General features: G+C 45.2%; 2 protein-coding genes across 2 annotated transcripts in view; one reads left to right on the forward strand and one right to left on the reverse strand.

The window, feature by feature from the left end:
• Positions 1 to 25,548, reverse strand: part of LOC141051007 (uncharacterized) — an 850,460-nt gene that overhangs the window by 613,593 nt on the left and 211,319 nt on the right. The window lies entirely within an intron of this gene.
• Positions 17,907 to 25,548, forward strand: part of LOC141051012 (uncharacterized) — an 80,242-nt gene continuing 72,600 nt past the window's right edge. Inside the window, exon 1 of the mRNA XM_073547790.1 lies at positions 17,907 to 17,974. The gene's annotated coding sequence lies outside the window, so the exon portion shown is untranslated. The remainder of the gene's footprint in view (positions 17,975 to 25,548) is intronic.

A 25,548-nucleotide genomic window follows, 5' to 3' on the forward strand; every position in this document is an offset into this window, starting at 1 on the left:
ACTTTTCAAGATGGGTGGTGATCATGGCGGCCATTTTGAAGTTGGTCATTTTGGATCCAACTATATAAATGGCCCACCCAGGTGTATCCATATAAATGGCCCACCCTGTACTAATGCATTTATTTTTTTTAAGCCTTCTTGCTTTGCACCCTTTTTCCACACCAGCCTAAAACTTTTGCACAGTAATGTACACACTATTGTTTTCTTGACATTTTAAGTTATTGGGGACATTCCTAATTAGCATACATAAGGCATCTTCATTGATCTATGCATAATGAATTCCTGTCCTTAGACACTTGGAATTATTGGAGGGTGGGTGTAACAATTAAATGGGCACTAAGGAATCTGATTGCGTGGGATATTATGACACTGAGACCAAAGTTGATGCAAATAAGTATATTTAACAAGTATAACAAAACTAGCAAGGCACTTCCTGCAAAAGTAACGAAAATCCAGCACAATATGGAATGATGCAAGTAAAGCAAAACCAACAGAGCACTTCCTGCAATTGTAACGAAAACACAGCACATTATGGAATAATGCAAGTAAAGCAAAACTAACAGCACTTCCTGCAATTGTAACGAAAACACAGCTCAATATAGAAATATGCAGAGTAACTGAAGAGCGGGGTGCGGCCACTAATATAACCAGTCCAACAGTAATATAACGCAGGTATGTACAAGGCACTAAATGTAGGAGTCCAGCAGAAAGTATGTGAGTAAGGACACCACATTTAATGAGGCAGTCCAGCGATATTAAGAATGAGCACGCATACAGCCCTAAAGTATAGAAGTCCAGCAATCATAAAGGTGGGAATGCACTAGAGACTTAAACGTGGAAGTCCAGCTTTATACCGGAGTGGCATTAACAACAGAATGTCACTATGTGTACCTTGTGGGCAGTAAGTCCTGCACAAGTCCCGCACAGCAGCCCACACTAACATAGACCTAGAGGAGAAGATGATGTCAGAATTCCTTACAGACCACAGCAGTTTCAGGGGTGAATAACTCCAACTAGAAGTCCAGACAGAGATAAGCACAGACAGCATCAGGGAGACGCCCAGAGGACTGTAGGCAGCAGAACGAGGAGAGGCAGAGCACCAAGTAACCAGCAGCAGGCGTCCACCAGCAGAAGTTCAGGAGCCAACAGCAACAAAATACTCAGGCAAAGAGGAGCACATGACCTGAACTTAAATAATCAGGACAGACAGGAAGTTCCATGGCAGGGCAAGACACAAGACTCCATCTTGGATCAGGGTCAGGGCAAACAGGCACAAAGGAAAGTCCAGAATCTTTACATTACTGCCACCTTAGAAGCGGCCTCAGAATGATCCAGGACCAGGCTTTTCAGGATATTTCTGAAGGAATAGTGTAATATTTTGAGGAGCACAGATATTGCTCACCAGCTCCCGAGAGTTTTCCTCAGACGGATATCTTTGCCACTTGATGAGGTACTGAAGTTGATTTCTGCGGATCCTAGAGTCCAGAATCTTCTCCAAAACAAATTTTTCTTGTCCGTTCACCAACATAGGCTGAGGAGGAGGCGTAATACGACCCTGAAAAGTATTTGGAGACACTGGTTTTAATAGGGAGACATGAAACACAGGATGTACCTTCAAGGTCCTTGGTAACTTCAGACGACAGGCAACGGAACTCATGATCCCAGAGATCTTGAACGGGCCAAATAATTTTTGTCCCAGTTTCTGTGACGGAACATTCAATCTCGAGTTTTTTGTGGATAACCACACAGAGTCCCCTACCTTGAACATAGGTGCAGGCCTCCGAAACCTATTGGCAGATCTTTTATATCTTTCCTGTGCAGTAGATAGTGATTCCTTTAAGGTTTCCAGATTCTGTCTAATTGCCACCAACCTCTCATGAACTGCAGGTACCGATGCATCGATCGAGGATCTGGGAAGAATACTGGGATGATAACCCAAGTTGGCAAAGACAGGTGTTACCTTAGTAGATGAACTCATAGTTGTAACAAAATTCTGCTTGAGGAAGCAACTCCAACCAGTCATCCTGCGAATGGCTGATATAGCATCGAAGATATTGTTCCAGATTCTGATTAGTCTGCTCCGTCTGCCATTTAGTCTGAGGATGACACGCAGAAAACAGACAAATAATAACACCAAGCGCAGAACAGAATTCCTTCCTGAACCTGGGCGTAAACTGCACTCTCTGATTGGAGATGATTTCATCTGGAACTCCATGCAGCCGGAGCACATTCTGGATTACCAGATCTACCGTCTTCTTGGCAGAGGGAAGACCAGTACAAGGGATGAAGTGGGAAGCTTTATTAAGGTGATCTATAACCACCAGAATAGATTTTTTTTTTCCCCCAGAGGTGGGCAATTCTACTATAAAGTCCATTGAAATAGACCCCCAAGGGCGTGAGGGAACGGGTGGTGGTTGTAGCAATCCAGTAGGTGATACACGAGGAGTCTTAAAGCGTACACATACCTCCCAAGAGAGAACATAACTCTTCACGTCTTTCAAACAGGGCACAAAAAAAAACAGCTGAGAAACTCCTGTGTCTTCTGTACCCCCGATGATCAGCCAACTTGGAGTCATGGACAAACTTGAGGACCTGCAGCTTTAAGGCCTCCGGAACGTATAAACATTGATCCCGGACCCACATACCATTTTTGAGAACTAATTTCACATCAGCAGTCTTGTTGGCGAGAAATGGGTCTGCGTCAGAGGCCTCCTTAATGGTCTTCCATAAGTCCTTATTCTGAATGACTCCGACAAAGTTGGCATCAGACAAGATGATCTTGGACGGTGTCCCAGGTACGGAATCTGTGGCATGGATTCGGGACAAAGCATCCGCTTTCCCATTACATGACCCTGGGTGGTATGAAATGACAAAATGAAATTGGTTCAAACATAGACTCCAACGAGCCTGCCGTGGAGAAAGAACCGCAAATTTTGGCTCATTTTTCATCGCTTTGAAATCTCGTAAACAATAACAATATGAAAGAGGCCAGAAGGCATTTGGTGAGCTGCATTTTTTGCTACATGTTCACAGACTTACCAGTGGAAAAGCCAAACTTCACATGCCACAAATGCAAGCTTGTGTCCTTGTTGGAGGAAAAGTTGCAAAATCTCGGAGAGGTTAGCTACATTGAAGATCATTAAGGAAGGTGAAGAGTTCTTAGACAGAGCAGAATTATGTCTTCATGATACAGAAAGAGAAGAAATTCGAAGTGCACCTGAAGAAACAGAGGAATGGAAACATGTGACCCAGAGAAGCAGGAGGATCGGGAGGCAGTCAGCGCCCATACTGCTAAGGAGCCATTACCAGGCTCTTACACAGGAGAACAATGAAGAAATACATCAAGATAAGACTTTGCCCACAAACAGCAACCTTGTACGCCTTCAGAATACTCCTGGATGGAGAAAGAAAAATGTGAAGACAACGAAAAGTGGTGGTCATGGGGGATTCCCTGTTGAGAGGAACAGAGGCCGCTATCTGCAGACCGGATATAACCTCAAGAGAAATGTGCTGTCTTACAGGTGCAAATATTAAAGATGTGTCTGACAGGTTATCAGGACTCTTCAGACCTACAGATGACTACCCATTCCTGCTAATACCTGTGGGGACAAATGACACAGCAAGAAACGACCTGGAAACCATCTGCAGTGACTTTGAAAACTTAGGTAAGAAAGTGAAAGAATTGAGAGAGCAGGTGGTGTTCTCTTCCATCCTCCCAGTGATGACCATGGAACAAGGAGGTGGAATAAGATGCTGCAGGTGAACAACTGGCTATGTCGATGGTGCTGTCAGCAAGAATTTGGATTTCTGGATCACGGTGTGAATTACCTCTACAATGGACTACTTGCTAGAGATGGGGTGCACCTTACGAAGACTGGAAAACATGTATTTGGAAGTCCCCTTGCTACACTCATAAGGAGAGCTTTAAAACTAGAACAATGTGGGAAGGGAAGCAAAAGGCCAGAAAAAGCCATACACCTGACAAATACTATTGAGAACTCTGCTATTAGAAGTGGAAAGGAAGAACAAAAACAAAAGAATCTAAATAATAAAAATATTGGAGAGAAACCAATCACAAACTAAAATGTTTCTATACTAATGCATAAAGCATGGGCAACAAACAAGGAGAATTGGAACTACTAACGCAGGAAAAGAAATATGATGTTATTGGAATCACTGAAACTTGGTGGGAAAATACACATGATTGGAATACAAGGCTAGAAGGATACAACTTATTTGCTAGAAACAGACTTGATAAACGAGGAGGAGGTGTCGCATTGTATGTTAGAAAAGCGTATATCTGCACAGAGATTGAAACTTCAGAGACTGGGAGTTCTGTGGAAACTGTTTGGGTAAGAATACAAGGACAGAACAATGGAAAGGACACCATTGTAGGCATTTACTACAGGCCGCCTGTGCAAGCTGAAGATATGGATGAACTCTTTGTGCATCAAATGGCCAAGTTCTCCAAAAAAATATGACATAGTTGTCATGGGAGATTTCAACTATCCAGACATTTGTTGGGAATCTCTCTTAGCGACCATGCTATTTTAGAATTTTGGATAACTAGAGGAGGAAGACCTGTGAAGACTCAGACGTCAAGGTTAGATTTCAGAAAGGCAGACTTTAAGGGACTCAGAAAGAGAAATGGAGGGAACCAATGGCTAGATATCTTTAAGGACAAAAATGTCCAGGAAGGATGGGAAATCTTGAAAAATGAAATTCTCAAAGCACAATTGTAAACAATTCCGAAAAGGGAAGAATTGGAAGCATTTAAGGAAACCAGGATGGATGAACACAGAACTTAAACGCATGCTAAAAAGGAAGAAAGAAATTTTTATAAAATGGAAAGAGGGAGGCATATCTAAAGAAGAATATAATGCTGTCTGCAGAACTTGCAGGGCACAAATCAGATTTTGGGGATATGTCAAAAGTATAGGAAACTATAGGATTTTTACAGGATGAAAATGATGAAATGATAAGACAGGATGTTGAGAAGGCCAAACTTTTAAATTCCTATTTTGGATCTGTTTTCTCTCAGAAAGGAAATGTAACATCAACTGTTCTTCACTGTCTTATTAAGGGAATAGAAGAATCCAGGATATCTATAAACAGAAAGATAGTGAGGAAACACTTAGCTAATCTAAATGAATTCAAGTCTTCAGGTCCAGATGAATTACACCCCAGAGTACTGAAGGAGATAGCAGAAGAAATTTTTGAACCCCTCTCCATAATTTTTGAAAATTCTTGGCGAACAGGAGAAGTCCCAAGACTGGAGAAGAGCAAATGTTGTTCCTATCTTCAAAAAAGGAAAGAAGGTGGACCCAGGCAACTATAGGCCAGTGAGTCTGACTTCTATACCAGGAAAGATCTTTGAACAAATTATTAAACAACATGTATGTACCTGGATAAGAATGAAGTGATTAACCAGAGACAGCATGGGTTTGTAACTAATAAGTCATATCAGACTAACTTAATTTCCTTCTATGACAGAATCACTGATTGGGTGGATCAGAGAAATGCTGTAGATATAGTATATCTTGACTTCAGCGAAGCATTTTACTAAATATCTCACACAATCCTTATTGGAAAAATGGCTAAGTATGGAATGGACAAGGCAACTGTTAGGTGGATTCATAAATGGCTTAGTGATCGGACCCAAAGAGTGGATGTAAATGGCTGCACATCCAGTTGGAAGAATGTCTCAAGTGGGGTATCACAGGGCTCTGTCCTGGGCCCTGTATTGCTCAACATCTTTATCAATGATTTAGATGAAGGAATTGAGGGTAAACTGATTAAATTTGCTGATGACACAAAGCTAGGAGGGATAGCTAATACTAGAGAAGAGAGAGAGAGGATTCAAAAAGATATAAATAAACTGGAGCAGTGGGCAGCAGCTAACAGAATGGTTTTTTTTATCATAAAGGTTTTTATTGAGTTTTCAGAAAAAAAAATACAAACTTCACATACAAAAACATCAAGAACAAGGGCAATGAGTAGCAAGAGGTGGAATAACCTCGAGCCATTATTAGAATATCAATCTGGGACATTAAATACCCCTTCCAACAACAACTTGAATATAGAAGCGGAGAGAGGGGGGGGGAGAGGGGGAAGGGGAAGCAGCGCAACATGCATGGCATTCTTAGGCACAATCAATTTATTTATGGTGTAGGTGTCTGTATCTGGGGGAGGGCCGTTGCATAAAGGGAAGTGGCCCACGGATGCCATTGTTTAAGTCTCACCGTTCTCTTCTCTAGATTGGGGGTCAAGTTGGTTTCGTATAGCCAGTGTAGGTTGGTCCTCTCAATTAGTTCTGTTTTTGTAGGGGGGCTCACCGACCTCCACTTGTATGCCACACAGTACCTGCCGGCTATGAGAATGTGAGAAATGATGTTTTTGAAAAGATCCGGGATCCCATCTAGGCCAATGTGTAGCACCGCTAAGGTTGGGTTTGGGGAAAGACGGAGACTAGTAACCTCATGGATTAGATTGAACACCTCCTGCCAGAAGTTAGATAACTTAGGGCAAAACCACCACATATGACACAAGGTGCCCCTGTGGTTACAGCCCCTCCAGCACAAAGGTGACATATGTGGGGAAAAAGAGGCCAGTTTAGTAGGGAGTTGTACCACCGCAGATGAACCTTTTTTAATTGCTCTATGTGATTGAGACATGAAGAGAATTTGTGGATCCATTTTGAGGCCGCGAACCATTCTTGCGACGGAAGCTGAGAGGCTAGATCTTTTTCCCATTTGAGCATATACGGCAATTGTTTGTCCGGTTCCGGAGAGTTTAGCAGGTTATGGATGTATGAAAGGCCTTTGATTTTGCTGTTTTGAAAGAATTTTTTAATTGCGGCGTGGTCGGCTGTTGTGGGAACCGGTAGGTGAGGAGTGGACTGAAGGAAGTGTCGTATTTGAAAAAACTGGAATAAACTGTGTCGGGGGAGGTTAAATTTAACACACATTTCTGAGTACGGGAGTAGGACGCCTTCTCTATAGAGATCTGCTAGGGTAATTGGACCTCCACGTGTCCAGGCGGCAAGATTCAAATTCGGAATGAAGGCTTCCAGCGATCTAAGGGGAAGGCTGGGACCTAGAGCCTGTGACACTGGCTTGCTCCATAAGGACCAAGCTTTCTTTAGAGCTGCTGTGGTGGGTAGAAGATCGCCGGGGGGCAAAGGGGTTAGGAGCAGGGAGTCTATGAATTGTTTAGGGGAGTGGGCCTGTGCCCAGGTGTACTCAATCTGTAACCATCTCAAGTCTGAATCATTCTTCCACCAATCTCGAGCCGGTTCCAGGATAGCAGCTTTGTGATATGTTAGAATATTAGGAATACCCATTCCTCCACCACTGAACGGGGCATGCATACATCTCAGGGCTATTCTAGGTTTTTTCCCAGCCCATTTAAATTTACTCATTAGCGAATGAATTTTGGAGAGATACCGTTGCGGAATTGTTAGGGGCAGGCACCGAAGTAAGTAGATAATTTTTGGGAGACAGATCATTTTAAAAGTCTGCATTCTCGCCACCCAAGAGAGCGGGAGAAGAGAAAGGCGAGTAAGTTCTTTATCCAATGAGGTGTGCAGGGTCAGCAGATTTCTCCGGATCACGGAGTGTAGCGGGGCCAGTATAATACCCAGGTAGGGGATTCCCTCGTCTTCCCATTTGAAAGGGTAAAGATGAGAAAGAGTGGCTCTGGTAGAGGCTGGCAAGAAGAGCGGAAAAATTAAGGACTTGGTAATATTAAGCTTGTAATACGAGACTTGAGCGAAGGAGGACAGGATCTCCATTACGTGTTGTAGGGACACCTCTACATTAGTGCAAGATAAAATCACGTCATCTGCATATAGACTGATCACATGATTTATACTCCCCACTCGAATCCCCGAGATCCGAGGGCATTCACGGATAGTCTGCGCCAGAGGCTCTATAGCAAGGGCATAGATGATAGGGGAGAGCGGACACCCCTGGCGTGTCCCATTGGTTAATTCAAAACTCCGAGATATAAATCCGGATGCCAGAACTTTGGCGTTAGGGTTAGAGTACAGCGCCATTATGGCATTAAGTATGGGGCCTTTGAAACCAAACTTGGCCAGAACAGATTTCAGATATCCCCAGTGCACCCTGTCGAACGCCTTCTCTGCGTCCAGGGACAGGAATACACTGGGGATTTTCCTCCCCTCAGCCACCGCAATCAGATCTAGCATACGTCTCGTCCCATCCTTCGCCTGCCTCCCCGCCACAAACCCCACTTGATCCGGGGAAATCAGTGATGGAAGAACTTTATGTATTCTAGCTGAGATTATTTTGGCGTACAATTTTAAGTCGCAGTTTAGGAGGGATATTGGCCTGAAGTTTCCTGGTGAAATAGGGGATTTTCCTGGTTTTGGCAGGGTAGCTATAATGGCCTCTAGATTATTTGGTGAAATATCTGCTGTGGCTCGCCAAGAGGAGAAAAGTCTCAGGAGGAAAGGAGACAGGGTTTCAGTGAATTGCCTATAATAGGAGTTAGTGAGGCCGTCTGGGCCTGGAGCTGAATTTCTTTTGGCTGTGGTCACCGCCTGGCGAACCTCCTCCAGAGAAAAAGGGGAATTTAGTTGCTCCAGCTGTACTGCAGATAACCGAGGAAGATTAATATTGTTTAAGAAGGAATTAATTGCCGTTTGGGTAGGCTTTGGGGCAGTGGGGTCATTTTTAAGGTTGTAGAGAGACTGGTAAAAGTCAGCGAATGCGTTGGCTATTTCCGTTGGGTTACGTATTGTGGCATTAGAACCCGTCACGAGGTATTCAATTTTATTTTGTATTTCTCGTTTTTTAACCCTCCTGGCTAGTAAGGCACCCGCCCTGTCACCCATCATGTAGTACCGTTGTTTGAGGGATCTTAAGTTTTTCTCATAGTCTGCCATCAACACTTGGCGGAGCTGTGTTCTTAGTTTCCTGAGTTCGTCAGATGTCGACAAGTTTGGGGCAGATTTATTGTGGGCTTCCAAAAGTACTATGTGGGACAGTAGAGCTTTGTAAGTTGCCTGACGCCTCCTTTTCTCCCTAGTGGCAATTTTGATGAACGACCCCCTAATATAGGCCTTGTGTGCAGACCATAGCGTTTCCTCTGTCAACTCCTTGTTGTCATTAAAGTTAAAAAACTCTGCGAGGTCGGCCTGCAACTCCTCAGAGATTTGTCTACAGGCTAGGAGGGAGTCATTCATGCGCCACCGGGCAAAAACAGGCGCGCGGTTTTGCTCCTGAACTATCAGGTATATGGGGGCGTGGTCCGACCAAGCTATAAGTCCAATTTTTGAATCTGAGCAATCCATAATAAGTGAGCTATCAACCAGAAAGTAGTCCAATCTGCTGTAAGAGGTGAACCGAGGCGAGAAGAATGTGTAGTCCCTCTCATTTGCATGTTGGCATCTCCATATATCATGGAGATGCCTTTCTGAAATTATTGTGCTCATCTCCTTCCTCCCCACAGCAGTATTGGAGCAATCCAGAGTGCTGGACATTACCATGTTAAAATCCCCGCAGATTATTTGCTTACCCTCTTTAACGGATGAAAGCTTGGAAAGAAACCTCCGCAAAAAGCCGATCTGACCAGAGTTGGGGGCGTAAACGGTTGCAATAGTATACTTAGATCCATTTATGGAGCAATTAATAATGGCGTATCTACCGTCAGGGTCTAAATGTTGTGAATGTAGTGTGAACGCAACAGTATTTTTTACACAAATGAATACTCCAGCCTTTTTTTTTTTCCCACAAGCCAGCAATATGAAAGGGAAAGGAAATTTAGCATTATTTAACCTGTGCGAGTCCCCTTGGAGAAGATGAGACTCCTGACCACATATTACATCACATTTGGATTTAACCACTTCCCGCCAAAACATGGATCTCTTGGCTGGCGAGATCAGACCCCTAACATTTATAGACATACAGTTCAGTACCATTGTACAGGAAAAAAAAGTCTCTTGCCTAGAGCTGCAGGGGGAAAAGGAAGGTCAGGCAGGAAAGAGGTAACACTAACAATATTGACAACACTAACATTACTGATGTAGGGAGCATCAGTCCACAAAGAAAAAAGCCCAAAAAAGGGGCCTGCGGTATGGTGGAAATTTACCGCCATGGGGGTTCAGGGTCCTGGTTGAACAAAACCAGCGGACCTTAAAAGTAGCAACTAAGTCTCAGCCGCGACTCAAACATATCACATAACTCACGCGACGGACCAATCTTCATTCACTTTATCCTGTTGGGATGATCCTGTAGCTCTTGGAGATCTGGCCGGGAGATTTGCCAAGTTCCATGAGGATAGGAGCTTTGCCAACTGCTGTGGGGAATGGCAGGCGTGGGTATTTCCTGCTCGGAAAAGCAGGATCTTTACAGGGAAACCCCATCTATAGGATATAGCTTCATCCCTGAGAATTTTGGTATAAGGAGCAAATTCCCTCCTCTTTGCCAGGGTTCCTGCAGACAGATCTGGAAAAATGGACAGGTGCCGAAATTGCTCAGACAGAGGGGGTCTCTTTCTCAGGGCCTGCAGCAGGGCTTCTTTGGTCTTGTAAAAGTGCAGGCGAGCTAAAGTGTCCCGAGGGACATCAGCACTGAGGGATTTAGGCTTAGGGACTCTGTGTATTCTGTCCACCAGGAAATCAGTTGCAGTCAGGTCTGGGAGCAGCTCCTGCAGTAAGGAGCCTAGAAAACTCTGCAGCCCCTTGTCTGGTATGGCCTCTGGAATTCCTCTGATTCTTATATTATTTCGGCGGGACCTGTCCTCTAAATCCAAGACCTTGGTATGGAGCTTTTGCACTTGTTCCTCCAGTGCTGCATTGGCATCAATGAGGCTATTGTGTGACTTTGTCAGCTCCCCCATTTTAGATTCAATATGTGCTGTGCGACTGCCTATGGCAATGATATCTCCCCTCAGCTCAGCCACCATATCTTTCCAATCCTGCTGCAGTGATGAGCGAAGGGCACTGAGCAGTTTCTGCATTGTACCTTTGGTAAGCGGTATATCTGCAGCGTCTGTGTCCAAGTCTGGGCCTGCTGTGGATCCCCTCCTGGATGAGCGTGAGGAAGCTGCGGAGGAGGATGCTGCCGCCATTTTCCCTCGCCCCGTGCTGGAGAAGAAGTCTGCAACTTTCGCCGGGGACGGCTTTTTCTGGGATTTTCCCCTTGGCATGCCACGATCCTGGATACCTCCGCAGTACCCCCCCCCCCCGTGTGCAGAGAGATTGGTGCCGCTGGTGAGCCGCAGTGAGCCGGTTAGGAGTCGAAGTGGCTGGAGCTCAGCAGCTAAGTGACCGGTGCCATTAGCAAGCAGGCCACGCCCCAACAGAATGGTTTTTAACAGGGAAAATGCAAAGTACTACGTCTGGGCAATAAAAATGAAAAAAAAAGCATATACAGAATGGGAGGAATAGGGCTAAGCAACAACACATGTGAAAAAGACTTGGGTATACTAATAGATCACAGACTGAATATGAGTCAACAGTGTGATGCAGCAGCAAAAATGTAAAATGCAATTCTAGGATATATTAACAGAAGCATACAGTCTAGATCACGTGAAGTCATTATTGCCCTCTACTCCTCTTTGGTCAGACCTCATCTGGAATACTGTCTCCAGTTTTGGGTGCAACATTTTAAAAAATACATTAACAAACTTGAGCAAGTTTAGAAAACAGCAACCAGAATGGTGACCGGTCTGCAAACCCTGTCTTATGAGGAAAGGTTGCAGGATTTGGGAATGTTTAGCTTGCAGAAGAGAAGACTGAGAGGAGACTTAATAGCTGTCTACAAATATCTCAAGGGCTGTCACATTGTAGAAGGATCATCTTTATTCTCATTTGCACAAGGAAAGACTAGAAGCAATGGGATGAAACTGAATGGGAGGAGGCACAGATTAGATATTAGAAAAAACTTTTTGACAGAGTGATCAATGAGTGCAACAGGGTGCCATGAGAGGTAGTGACTTCTCCTTCAATAGAAGTCTTCAAACAGAGGCTGGACAGACATCTGTCTGGGATGATTTAGCAAATCCTGCTTTGAGCAGGGGGTTGGACCACATGGCCCAGGAGGTCCCTTCCAACTCTACCATTCTATGATTCTAAGACATCTAGCAGATCTAAGAAATTCCAGATTGCGATGATCCATGATTACAATAACTTTTTGTTCTGCCCCCTGCAGATGATGCCTCCATTCCTTAAATGCAGTGATAATGACTAGAAGCTCTTTATCTCCCACATCATAGTTATTCTCTGCAGCGGAAAGTTTGTGAGAAAAAAAGCACATGGATGTTACAGACCATTTTCTCCCGTTCTTTGTGAGAGGATGGCCCCCAGAGCACAGTCTGAAGCGTCCACTTCCACAATGAAAGGATGTGCTGGGTTAGGGAGAATCAGTACAGGTGCAGAAGTAAACTGGGACTTAAGACAATCAAAGGCTTCCTGAGCCTGTGAGGACCACAAGAAAGTCTTTTCCTTCTTGGTTAGCTGTGTAATGGGTCGAAAAATCCCAGAGAAATTCTGAATAAATCGTCTAGAAAAATTTGCAAATCCAAACGCTGTATCTTGTTGACATTTTTAGGTGCAGGTCAATCAAGAATAGCCTGGTTCTTACTTGCCTCCATATTAAGCCCCTGTGGCGAGATGACATACCCCAGAAATTGAGTCTCTGTGCGATAAAATTCACATTTCTCAGGCTTAATGTAGAGATGATTCTCTTTCAGACGTCTCAGGACAGTTTTAACATGCGCCTGATGTTCCTGCAATGAATCAGTAAAAATCAAAATATCGTCCAGATAGATCACGACAAAATGGTCTAACAGATCTCTAAATATATCATTAGCCAGATGTTGGAAGGTTGCTGGAGCATAGTAGAGACCGAAAGGCATCACCAGATATTAGAAATGCCCATACCGACATCTAAATGCAGTCTTTCATTCATCTCCAGAGCGGAGCCAAATCAAATTATACGCTCTTTGAAGATCCAACTTAGAGAAGACTTTAGCATGTCGTACTCTTTCCAGCAATCATAAAAGTGGGAATGCACTCGGCACTTAAACATGGGAGTCTAGCTTTATACCGGAGTAGCAGTAACAAGAGAAGGTCACTATGTGTACCTTTTGGGCTGTAAGTCCCGCACAGCAGCCCACACAAACACAGACCTAGAGGAGAAGATGATGTCAGGATTCCTTACAGGCCGCAGCAGTTCCAGGGGCGAATAGCTCCAACTAGAAGTCCAGACAGTAGATAAGCACAGACAGCATCAGGGAGACGTCCAGAGGACTGTAGGCAGCAGATCAAGGAGACGCAGAGCACGAAGTAACGAGCAGCAGCAGCAGGGAGTCCACCAGCAGAACAGCAGGAGCTCAGGAGCCAACAGCAACAAAATACTCTGGCAAAGAGGACCTGAACTTAAATAATCAGGACAGACAGGAAGTTCCATGGCAGGGCAAGATACAAGACTTCATCTTGGATCAGGGCAAACAGGTACAAAGGAAAGTCCAGAATCCTTACAGTGGGAGTGGAAGTGAATGACCTTAGCATAGACTGTTATTGCATAATTATGTCACTATGAGCGGTGCTGGACTTAGTGGATGTAGCCTGTATCTCTGGTCAGAGCAGATCTGTCATTCCAGGTTTTAGTCTGACTGAGACATGTGGTTCCATTTAGCCAGTTGGCAGATACCTGCACTGAAGCTCCTGGACACCTGTGCTGTTCGCTTTGTTATGCCAGGATTAGACCCGACTTACACACTGACTTCATGTCATTCCGTTTACCCTCCTGATTCTGACCTTGGCTAGTAAGACCACTCTGTTATATGCCCCCGAATTGCATTGCAGGATATATTCTGTATCTCTATAAAATAACTGGTGGCCTTCTATTACACGTTGTACATGCAAGGCTCCACACACATGGCTCCGCTCCGTACACGTCGTACACACAGCTCTGCTCTGTACACACGACTCCGCTCCGTACACACACTGCTATGCTCCGTAAACACATGCCACTGCTCCGTACACGTCGGACACACACGCCAATGCTCTGTACATGTTGTACACGCACGCCACTGCTTCGCACACATCGTATACACACACAGCTTTGCTACTTACACATCATGTATGCATGCCACTGCTCCATACAAGTCGTACACACATGCCACTGCTCTGTACATCTGGTACACGCACGCCACTGCTCCGTACACCAGGGCTGTGGAGTCAGAGTCGTGGAGTCGGAGTTAGTTTTGGTTGGAGTCGGAGTCGGTAGAAATGTACCGACTCCAGCTTTAAAAAAAATGTATTAATATTTCATAATTGAACTTTCATATGAATTTTATAAATGTTACTCTAATATATATGTTCTATCAAACTATGAACAACAGTGATAAGCAGTTCTGCTGGAGATAGAGACATTTCTTACTTCTTGTGTGTCACTGTTCTCCACTGCCCTTATCTAATCTTATACTTGGTTAACCTCATGCTGCCCCAACCCCCCTACTTACAATGTATGAAACTGAAAGTGAAAATGTGTTGCAAATTCTTAGTAGTAAAGCTCCTCCTCTAGACTAGATCATACTAGGTGTGCGTCTTCCAAGCATCTCACAGCTGCCTGCTACTCAGAAGAGGAAGACTGTAAGAAGTATTATCCTTTCAACAAACTTTGCATCAGTTAACTGTGAGTACATGAGGAATAATAACAGTATTACTGACCACTATATCAGTTGTACGACCTGGCAATAATTTTGTACAATTGTTTTTAGGAAAAACAATTGTCATTTGGATTGTGAATGCAGAATTAAAAACCTGAGACTGTCAAAGAAGCATCACATTAAATCAGCTGTATTTGAACATTTCACCATCACTCAAGATAGAAAACATTATGTCTGTCAGTGTATGACAAATGATCCAGACGAAAACAAATGCTGTGAAGCCAAGACGAGTGCATATTCAGACAAAGATAAAAATGCTCCTACCAGAGCTTCTAATCTAAAGAGACATTTACAGCGCTTTCATCCAGAAGTACTGAAAGCAGTGGATGAGAAAGACTGCATCCAAACCAATGAACCAGTGCCCAGCTCTTCCAGCCAAACAAAGGAGCAGAGAACTTTGCAGCCATCAGTTGCAAGATATTTTGTCAGTGACAAAGTTACTGATCAGATCATAGAGCTTGTTGTAAAGGATAGCGTGCCTATTTCATTATTTTCACGACCAGCTTTTATGTGTCTGAATGGGGAAATAGCCCGCAACCTTGGTGTTTCTCTGGAGAGAGAATTAGAAAATTAGTAATCAAAGAAGCTTTTAAACAAAAAGAAGAACTTAAAAAAACTCTCAAGGGACGCTTTCTGTTTCTTAAAATGGATGCCTGCACACGTCAGAGTGAACTATTTTGCCATCAATGTCCAATTTGTTTGTGACAAAAATGAAATAGTTACCAAGACATTGGCAGTAAAAGACACCAAAGCTCATCACACCAGTGAATTTCTCCAGGTCTTGGTGGAAAAGGTTCTGCAAGACTATGAACTTAAAAAAGAGCAAGTTCTTTCTGTCGTAACTGACAATGCTTCAAATATGATAAGTACTATTAAGCTAATGAATGAGAGTAATGATGGTGACCAGCAGCTAGAAGAACATTCTGGGTCCACAGACACAGAAATGTTTGAAATAGGGGAACACAGTATTGTAACTGAGGAGCAAACTGAAGTTGCTTCAGATGAACAGCAACATGATAGTTTAGATGATCTTGTTGAAACTGTGTCAATATGTTCTTTCATTCATCACATGCGCTGTGTTGTGCATACGCTACAGCTGGCTATAAGAGACAGTCTGCAAGAAGGACATGCTGCTGCACTGATTGGCAAGGTGAGAAAATTGGCTACTGTTGCCAGAACCCCTAAAGTTGACTCAATTTTGAAGAGACGTGCTGGAAAAGGGGCAATTATTGATCAAGCCACACGATGGGGTAGTACTTACTTAATGATTCAGCGCTTGGTTGAACTGAAAACCTTTCTTGTAGACATGGCTAACACTCAACTGATGCTAAATGAAAGTCAGTGGAATCAGGTGACTGAGCTGGAAAAATTGCTTGAGCACCCATTTACAGTGACTAAAAAATTACAAGCAGAGGACTTAACTCCAGGTATTTTCTTAAAGGAGTGGAAGAACCTGATGTTTCGCCTGTCCCAAACAGGAGGGTTAATTGCAAGTGGCATTGCTACATCAATGAAACGGAGAGAGGAGCTACTATTACAAAATAACATTCTTTTGGCAGCTGTTTATGTAGACCCAATGCATCGGATTCTTCTAGATGATCAACAGCTAAGTAAAGGAAAAGAAGCTCTGTTTGAAATAGCAGTAAGGATGAAAGGGTTGCAGAACAGTCAGGAGGAACAAGAAGAATTTGGTCATCTTGCCACATCTTCACCCTCATCATCAACTGATGAAGAATTTAATTTTGAAAAATATTTGGATCACAAGGACCGTGCAAGGCGTTCCCGCATAGAAGAGTCATCCCCATCAAGGAACACAGCCAGTACATTTCATCAGAATTTTTCATGTGCACTAAAAAATTGAGAAATTTGACCGTTCATCAAAAATAACAGTGCAACAAGCGATTCCTCTGTATCCTGACATTGTCAGAGATGTTGCCCGAGTGGTTACTGCTTTGCCACCAACACAAGTTAGTGTAGAGAGGTTGTTCTCTGCTCTCAAAATAATTAGATCAGATTTGAGGGCATCCATGAAGGAGGATCTGACAGAGGCAATACTTTTTCTGAGGACAAATTTATAGATTTCTTCTTATTAACAGCATAAAAGTGTTTATTGCATATTTACTTACAGTTTAGAAAAGTTTATAAAAGTTATTTGCTCTATTCTAATTGTATTCTAATAAAGGTAGTTTTTGCTCTAAGTGGTCTGATTACTTATATGATGGTGAGAAACTGAATAAGCACGATGTTTAATATTTTACAACAGTAAATTTGTTGTTATGAATTGGCCATTTATGAAGGAGTCGGAGTCGGAGCCTGATAAAATCCAGGAGTCGGAGTCGCAACTGTGGCTTACCGACTCCACAGCCCTGCCGTACACGTCGTACACACACACAGCTTTGCTACTTACACATCATGTATGCATGCCACTGCTCCATACACGTCATACACACATGCCACTGCTCCATACATGTCGTACACACATGACTCCGCTCTGTACACACACACGGCTCCACTCCATACACCTCGTACACACATGGCTCCGCACACGCATGCCACTACTCTGTATATGTCATACACGCACGCACTGCTCCGCACACATCGTATAAACACACAGCTTTGCTACATAAATGGGATATATGCATGCCACTGCTCAGTACACGTCGTATACACACACATGACTACGCTACATACATGTCTTATATACACGCCACTGCTCCATACTCCTCGTACACACGCGGCTCCGCTCCTTACACCTGGTACACACGCGGCTCCGCTCCGTACACATGCGGCTCCGCTCCGTACACACGCGGCTCCGCTCCGTACACACGCGGCTCCGCTCCGTACACACGCGGCTCCGCTCCGTACACACGCGGCTCCGCTCCGTACACACGCGGCTCCGCTCCGTACACACGCGGCTCCGCTCCGTACACCTCGTACACACGCGGCTCCGCTCCGTACACCTCGTACACACGCGGCTCCGCTCCGTACACCTCGTACACACGCGGCTTCACTCCGTACACCTCGTACACACGCGGCTCCGCTCCGTACACCTCGTACACACACGGCTCTGCTACATCCCCCCCCCTGTAAACCCCTCCTGACCCCACACAGAAACTTCCCCTCATCCAGCACCATGACAACCAGCACAGCACAGTCCTGCATACACTGAGGCCCCTGATCATGTGACCCCTGACTCCTCCCCTCCTGTGACCTCATCCCAGGTCCTGTGCGCACAGAGCAGCCATATATGTGGTGTGCGGCTATGCAGGTGGAGGTAGGTGCTGGAGATTCCCCATTACTGGGCTGCACAGGGGGCAGTAACCCCTCCATTCCCGGAGATAGCGCCCCCTGCAGGTGGAGGTAGGTGCTGGAGATTCCCCATTACTGGGCTGCACAGGGGGCAGTAACCCCTCCATTCCCAGAGATAGCGCCCCCTGCAGGTGGAGGTAGGTGCTGGAGATTCCCCATTACTGGGCTGCACAGGGGGCAGTAACCCCTCCATTCCCGGAGATGGCGCCCCCTGCATGAGCCAATACATGCTGCAGTGTCTGCGCAATGACCGCCAAGTTGCCTGTATTATCACGAGTGCAGATTACTGAGTAGCCACCCTGGTGGATCCCCGCTACAAGGACAACGTACCATCAATACTTCTGTCACTTTCCACTCCCGCAACAATGCATGCATACAAGCAGACGCTTGTAGAAAAGCTACTGATGGCTTTCCCACCTGGGAAGAACAAGGCGGAGGAGGAAGCCGCCAAAGCAGCTGAGGTACGGCTAGCACCTTGGTTAGGCAGGGTTTCCATGGCAAAAATGTGGCAAAACTTTGAGCACGCAACAACATACAGCACCACCATGTAATAGGGTATGTAATAGCAGAAGTCAGCATTACAACAGCATGGTGGAAGAGTATGTATCCACAAGTCTCCATGTACTAAAAGATACATCTGCCCCTTTTAATTTCTGATCTCCAAATTGGACACATGGCCTGAGCTTGCCCTTTATGTCTTGGAGGTTCTGTTCTGCTTTGCGGCAAGGGTCATGTCGTAAGGTGTGTTTAGCACAGCAGGGGTCGTGAACACAGACAGGCGCATCCACCTGTCCACATCCAACTTGGGGAAGCTAACATTCCATAAAATGAACTATTCATGTACCTCACAGGACTTGCCCATACCTTTAGGGTGACTAGACAACTATAACACCCAAACTTAGCTAGTCTTAATTTCTAATTGATATTTGTTTCATTTGGGTGCCTCCTTCACAGATAAAAAAAACAAAAAATCTGTGCTGGCTACTTCCTCCTCTGACCTCTTCCTACACAGTCACATCCACCTCCTCCAGTTGGACCTCCGCCCCCTGGTTGTAGCTTGCATACAAAAATAAAATAAATGATGTTACAAAGCAAGCTTTAACCCCTTAGCGACAGAGCCAGTTTGCAGCTTAATGACCAGGCCAATTTTTACAATTCTGACCACTGTCCCTTTATGAGGTTATAACTCTGGAACGCTTTAATGGATCCCGCTGATTCTGAGATTGTTTATTCGTGACATATTGTACTTCATGTTAGTGGTAAAATTTCTTCGATAAGTCTTGTGTTTATTTATGAAAAAAACGGAAATATGGTGAAAATTTTGCAATTTTAAAACTTTAAATTTTTATGTCCTTAAATCAGAGAGATGTGTCACACAAATTTCTTAATAAATAACATTTCCCACATGTCTACTTTACATCAGCACAATTTTGGAAGCAAAATTTTTTTTTTTTTTGTTAGGAAGTTATAAGGGTTAAAAGTTGACCAGCGATTTTTCATTTTTACAACAAAATTTACAAAACCATTTTTTTCAGGGACCACATCATATTTAAAGTCATTTTGAGAGGTGTACATGACAGAAAATACTCAAAAGTGGCACCATTCTAAAAACTAGACCCCTCAAGGTGCTCAAAACCACATTCAAGAAGTTTATTAACCCTTTACGTGCTTCACAGGAACTAAAGCAATGTGGAAGGAAAAAATTAACATTTAACTTTTTTTTTTTTTGCAAAAAAAAATTACTTCAGAACCATTTCTTTTTATTTTCACAAGTGTTAAAAGAGAAAATCAACCTCAAAATTTGTTGTACAATTTCTCCTGAATACGCCGATACCCCATATGTGGGGGGTAAACCACTTTTTCCGCACACGGCAGATCTCGCAAGGGATGGAGCGCCGTTTGACTTTTTCAGCGCAGAATTGGCTGGAATTGAGATCGTATGCCATGTTGCATTTAAACAGTGGAAACCTCCAACAAGTGACCCCATTTTGGAAACTAGACCCCTTAAGGAACTTATCTAGATGTGTGGTGAGCACTTTGAACCTTCAAGTGCTTCACAGAAGTTTATAACGTAGAGCCGTGAAAATAAAACATTTTTTTTCCACAAAAATGATCTTTTCGCCCCCAAATTTTTATTTTTACAAGGGTAACAGGAGAAATCATACCCCCACAGTTGTTGTGCGATTTGTCCTGAGTACGCTGATACCCCATATGTGGGGGTAAACCACTGTTTGGGCGCAGGGGAGAGCTTGGAAGGGAAGGAGTGCCATTTTGGAATGCAGACTTTGATGGAATGGTCTGCAGGCGTCATGTTGCGTTTGCAGAGCCCCTGATGGGCCTAAACAGTGGAAACCCCCCACAAGTAATCCCATTTTGGAAATTAGACCCCCCCCCCCCCCCCAAGGAGCTTATCTAGATGTGTGGTGAGCACTTTGAACCCCCAAGCGCTTCACAGAAGTTTATAAACGCAGAGACGTGAAAATAAAAAGTCTTTATTTCCACAAAAGTGATTTTTTTTTTTTTTAGACCCCAATTTTAAGACCCCCAAAGTTGTTAAATAGTGGAAACCCCTCAACTCTTGCTCCAACCCTAATCCCTAATCATAATTCTAACCCTAATCCTAGTTCGCCCTCACCCTAATTCTAACCCTAGCCCTAACCTTAGCCCAACCCCATCCCTAGCCCTAACCCTAATGGAAAAGTGAAAAAAAAAAATATTTTCTTTATTTCGTTATGTTGGCCTAACTAAGGGGGTGATAAACAGGGGGGGTTATGTACTATTGTTTTATTTTGATCACTATGATAGTTTATCATAGTGATCAAAATGAATGAATGGAATCTGCCAGCCGGAGCTGGCAGATACCCGACGGGCGCACTGCGCATGCGCCCGCCATTTTCTTCCCGATCCAAGATGGCTGCACCTACCGGAGGACACCGGCGGGACGTAGGACCACCGGGAGGAGACCCTGGACCACGGAGAGGTACCGGGGGGGGATCGGGGACCCTAGTTCTCTCTCCTCTGATGTGCGATCACATCAGAGGAAAGAGAAATTTAATGCAAAATTGTGGCTTTTTTTTTTTTCGGTCGCCGTTATAAGGTTAATAACGGCGATCGCAAAAGTGGGGTCGGTAAAAACCGACCGATTCATGTTCTCTGGGGTCTCGGCTACCCCTGGCTGCCAAGACCCCGGAGAAAATCCAACACTGGGGGGCGCTATTCACTTCCTCTACAGCGCCGTGAATTAGCGGCGCTGTGGTTTAAGTACACTTAATTACCGCCGTTAAAAGGCGTATCGGCGGTCGCTAAGGGGTTAAGGACTTCTTAGGTGCTTTCCTCAGGTATGGTACCTGTCACGTGGACCCGTCCTGTGTGATGCGACCAGCAGGCCGGTAACTAAAACAGGACGTGGCACGTGATACTGTCCTGTGTGACACGGCTTGCAGGTCAGTAACTAAAACAACAAGACAAGGGGTAGGGAGACAGTTACAACGGTGGGCCCTGTGATAGGGAAAGGGGACATGGAGACCGCCTGCACTCCTCTGAGTCAGTGTCCCTAACGCTCCTGACGTTCCCTATGCCGGTTCCGCACCGGGCGCCGATCAGGAACCTGTCGCCCTAGCACACGCTACACCAGGGGTCCTCAAAAACTTTTTAAACAGGGGGCCAGATTACGGTCCCTCGGACCGTTGGAGGGCCGGAATATAGTTTTAAAAATAATTATGAATAAATTCCTGTGCACACTGCACATATATTATTTAGAGTAATAAAACAAAAATAGGAACAAATACAATATTAAAAATGAAGTTAAATCATCAAACTTACCGATTTTTTTGGGGTTCTTCGAATATCCTACACAGTCAATTTTTTCTCTTTCTTGATATTGTTTCCTAGGGATTCAAAATTGCTATTAGTAAAATACCAACATATATACAGCGCTACAAAAACAATATACCAGCAATAAAATTGCCCACACAGAGACATACAGACTGCACTGACCATCAATGCGGCCTGATCAGTGCCCATCAATGCGGCCTGATCAGTGCCCGTCAATGCGGCCTGATCAGTGCCCGTCAATGCGGCCTCACCAGTGACCATATTGGTGGAACTCCACTTTTACCTCAGGCTCAGACTTGTGTGGTGTAAGAATCCCCAATAGGCAGCATTGGTCCCTAAAAGGCAGGTAAATGTCCCCATTAGGCAGCACAGGTCCCCAATAGGCAGGTAAATGTCCCCAATAGGCAGCACAGGTCTCCATTAGGCAGGTAAATGTCCCCATTAGGCAGCACAGGTCCCCAATAGGCAGGTAAATGTCCCCATTAGGCAGCACAGGTCCCCAATAGGCAGGTAAATGTCCCCATTAGGCAGCACAGGTCCCCATTAGGCAGGTAAATGTCCCCATTAGGCAGCACAGGTCCCCAATAGGCAGGTAAATGTCCCCATTAGGCAGCACAGGTCCCCAGTTGGCAGGTAAATGTCCCCAATAGGCAGCACAGGTCCCCAATAGGCAGGTAAATGTCCCCATTAGGCAGCACAGGTCCCCAATTGGCAGGTAAATGTTCCCAATTGGCAGCACAGGTCCCCATTAGGCAGCGCAGGTAAGTGTCCCCAATAGGCAGCACAGGTCCCCAATAGGCAGGTAAATGTCCCCAATAGGCAGGTAAATGTCCCCAATAGGCAGGTAAATGTCCCCAATAGGCAGGTAAATGTCCCCATTAGGCAGCTAAATGTCCCCATTAGGTCCCCATTAGGCAGGTAAATGTCCCCATTAGGCAGGTAAATGTCCCCATTAGGCAGGTAAATGTCCCCATTAGGCAGGTAAATGACTCCAATAGGACCCGGCGTTAAGTACTCACCTATGTCCCCCGCTGCTCTGAAGAGGCGCCCGCTCATCTCAGTCTTCTTCCTGCACAGGCACACAGGAGGCGTGATGTCATCAGGCCGCGCAGGTGGCTTGATGACAATCACGCCGTCTGTGTGCACTGTGCTGTGCTGCATACGGAGGGCTGCGTAACGCCTTTCCTTGGCGCCTCGTCCCGCCCGCGATTACAGGGCCCGCCGGCATTGAACTGCAGTGCAGTTCATGAGTTCGATGTCGGCCTGGCGGGGGGCCGGATAAAAGTCCTTGGTGGGCCGCATGTGGCCCGCGGGCCGTAGTTTGAGGACCCATGCGCTACACCTATCCCTTGCTAGGGGCTGGGCGGCGCAGGCACTGGCCCCACCGTTGTACTAATACACACTAAGGAAAAACATAAACAGGGAAACACCACTTAGCTTTACTCTGTTGCACTTGCTCCTGGCAACAGAGTCCACCACCAACATGCAGCTCTCCTCCTGAATCGCTGCCACCAAGCTCTGTCAGAGCTGCTCTCCAGCTCCTTCCTCCACCAAGGATGATTGAAATGAACACTATCACAAACACTGATTGCAACACCTGTGACTCTTTTATAGCAGAGCCAGTAATCACACCTGCATTATAATCATGTGCACTTAACTAAAGAAACTAGAGTGCAATGACGCTCACCACCACTGGGGGCAAACTTAGAACAAACGAGACCACAGTGCAATAATCCTAATGGCTACCGGGGACAAAAACCAACCTTAAGCACAGCTTAGGAAAAAAAAAAAGGTTACCTGTGCTTTTTATCAGTCCTGATCCAGCATGGATCATGACAGTACCATTCCTGAGGAAGGGACCTAAGAATTCCCGAAAGCTTGCTTTGTAACATTATTTATTTTATTTTTGTTAGCCATTAAAAGGTATCATAAATACAAGACTATTTTGTTTTTCACACTGAGAGCATTATTTTTTCAACTTCCTAACATGGCACCAAACCCCTTTTTTTCTTTTAACTAAATATATTTTTTACTTCTTTGCAGCCATGTCTGTGATTGTACTTTGCCAAAATCCGCTGTGTGTATTTATCTATGGGAGTACTGTGCCTTTAGGCTGCTGTGTGTACTCTTTTTAACCCTTCCTGTAGGGGTACTGTGTACCATTGTCTGGGTGTGAAATTTTGAATCCACTTTTTTAGGGAAATGAGGAAACTTGGTTTGTGGGTAAAATTTATTAGCTTCTGTGGGGGTAATGTGCTAAAAACATCTGTGCACTCTGTAGTCATGTCTGTATGAGTAGTGTGCCTAAAATATTATTTAACTCTACCTATGTGGCCTGGCTTAATGCTAATTAAAGGATTTAACGACTCATTCCAATAACAGAGCCTCTAAATTGTCATGAATGGCTATTTTGTCTTGCAATATCAACTGCTGACTCAATTGATAAGTGGTTAATTTGCTTGACTCCCGCTTTCCTTGGATGTGGTACACGTTTCTCAGACTGCCTTTCTGAAACAGAACTGCGATTCTCCGTTACACTTGTTTACTCTGCAACCCCACTGATGGGTGCTATGTGATTGGATGGCTCAGTGCCTCCAGTTCCTTCACATTGTGTTCCACCGGGTCACCTCTTAGGCTAAGTGCACACGTACCGGAACTCTCGCTGAAATTACCGCGAGAATTCCGGATTCCATTCCGCGGGAAAATCGCATTTTAAATTCCCGCGATTTTCCCGCGGAAAAACTAGCATTTTGCAAGCGATCTGTAGCATCGCTTGGAGAACTGATTGACAGGTTGGTCACACTCGTCAAACATAGTGTTTGACAAGTGTGACCAACTTTTTACTACTGAGGCCGCCTATGCAGCATCAGTAGTAAAAGATAAAATGTAAAAAAAATAAAAAATGGTGTTAGGCCGGTTTCACATTAGCGCATTTTCAGCGCGCGCACGGCCGGGGGTAGCTCCGCCCCCGATCCGGCGTGCCCGCCCCTTCCTTGTAGCGTCGCCTCCTAGCGGACAGCGGCGCCTGCGATCGGCGCACCCTATCTTTAGCATAGGGTGCGCCGATCGTGCGCAGGCCGTGCGCTAGTTGCGCTTTGACCTGCGCTGCGCACTTTTGACGGTGCGCCGTGCGCGCCAAAATCAAACTTTTCGGATTTTGGCGCGCACGGCGCACCGTCAAAAGTGCGCAGCGCAGGTCAAAGCGCAACTAGCGCACGGCCTGCGCACGATCGGCGCACCCTATGCTAAAGATAGGGTGCGCCGATCGCAGGCGCCGCTGTCCGCTAGGAGGCGGCGCTACAAGGAAGGGGCGGGCACGCCGGGCAGAGAGCCGGATCGGGGGCGGAGCTACCCCCGGCCGTGCGCGCGCTGAAAATGCGCTAATGTGAAACCAGCCTTATTCTTACCTTCCGACGTCCCGCGCATCCGTTCCCAGTAATCCTTTGCGAAAATGCCCGCGATGACATCCGTTCTCGCGGGATCGCGATGTCTCGCGGTAATTCGCGATGACATCGTGCGAATGACCGCGAGAACGGACGCCATCGCGGGAATTTTCGCAAAGGCTTACTGGGACCGGGACCGTGGAGAGAGGCAGGAAGGCTGCGCGGGACGCTGGAAGGTGAGAATAACAATATTTTTTATTTTAAATTCTATTTTTTTACAGGGATATGGTACCCAAAGCCCGGAGGACAGTCTCCTCTCCTC

This window comes from Dendrobates tinctorius, unplaced genomic scaffold, assembly GCF_039654945.1.
Source record: "Dendrobates tinctorius isolate UK_male_01 unplaced genomic scaffold, ASM3965494v1 ptg000155l, whole genome shotgun sequence".
NCBI lineage: Eukaryota > Metazoa > Chordata > Amphibia > Anura > Dendrobatidae > Dendrobates > Dendrobates tinctorius.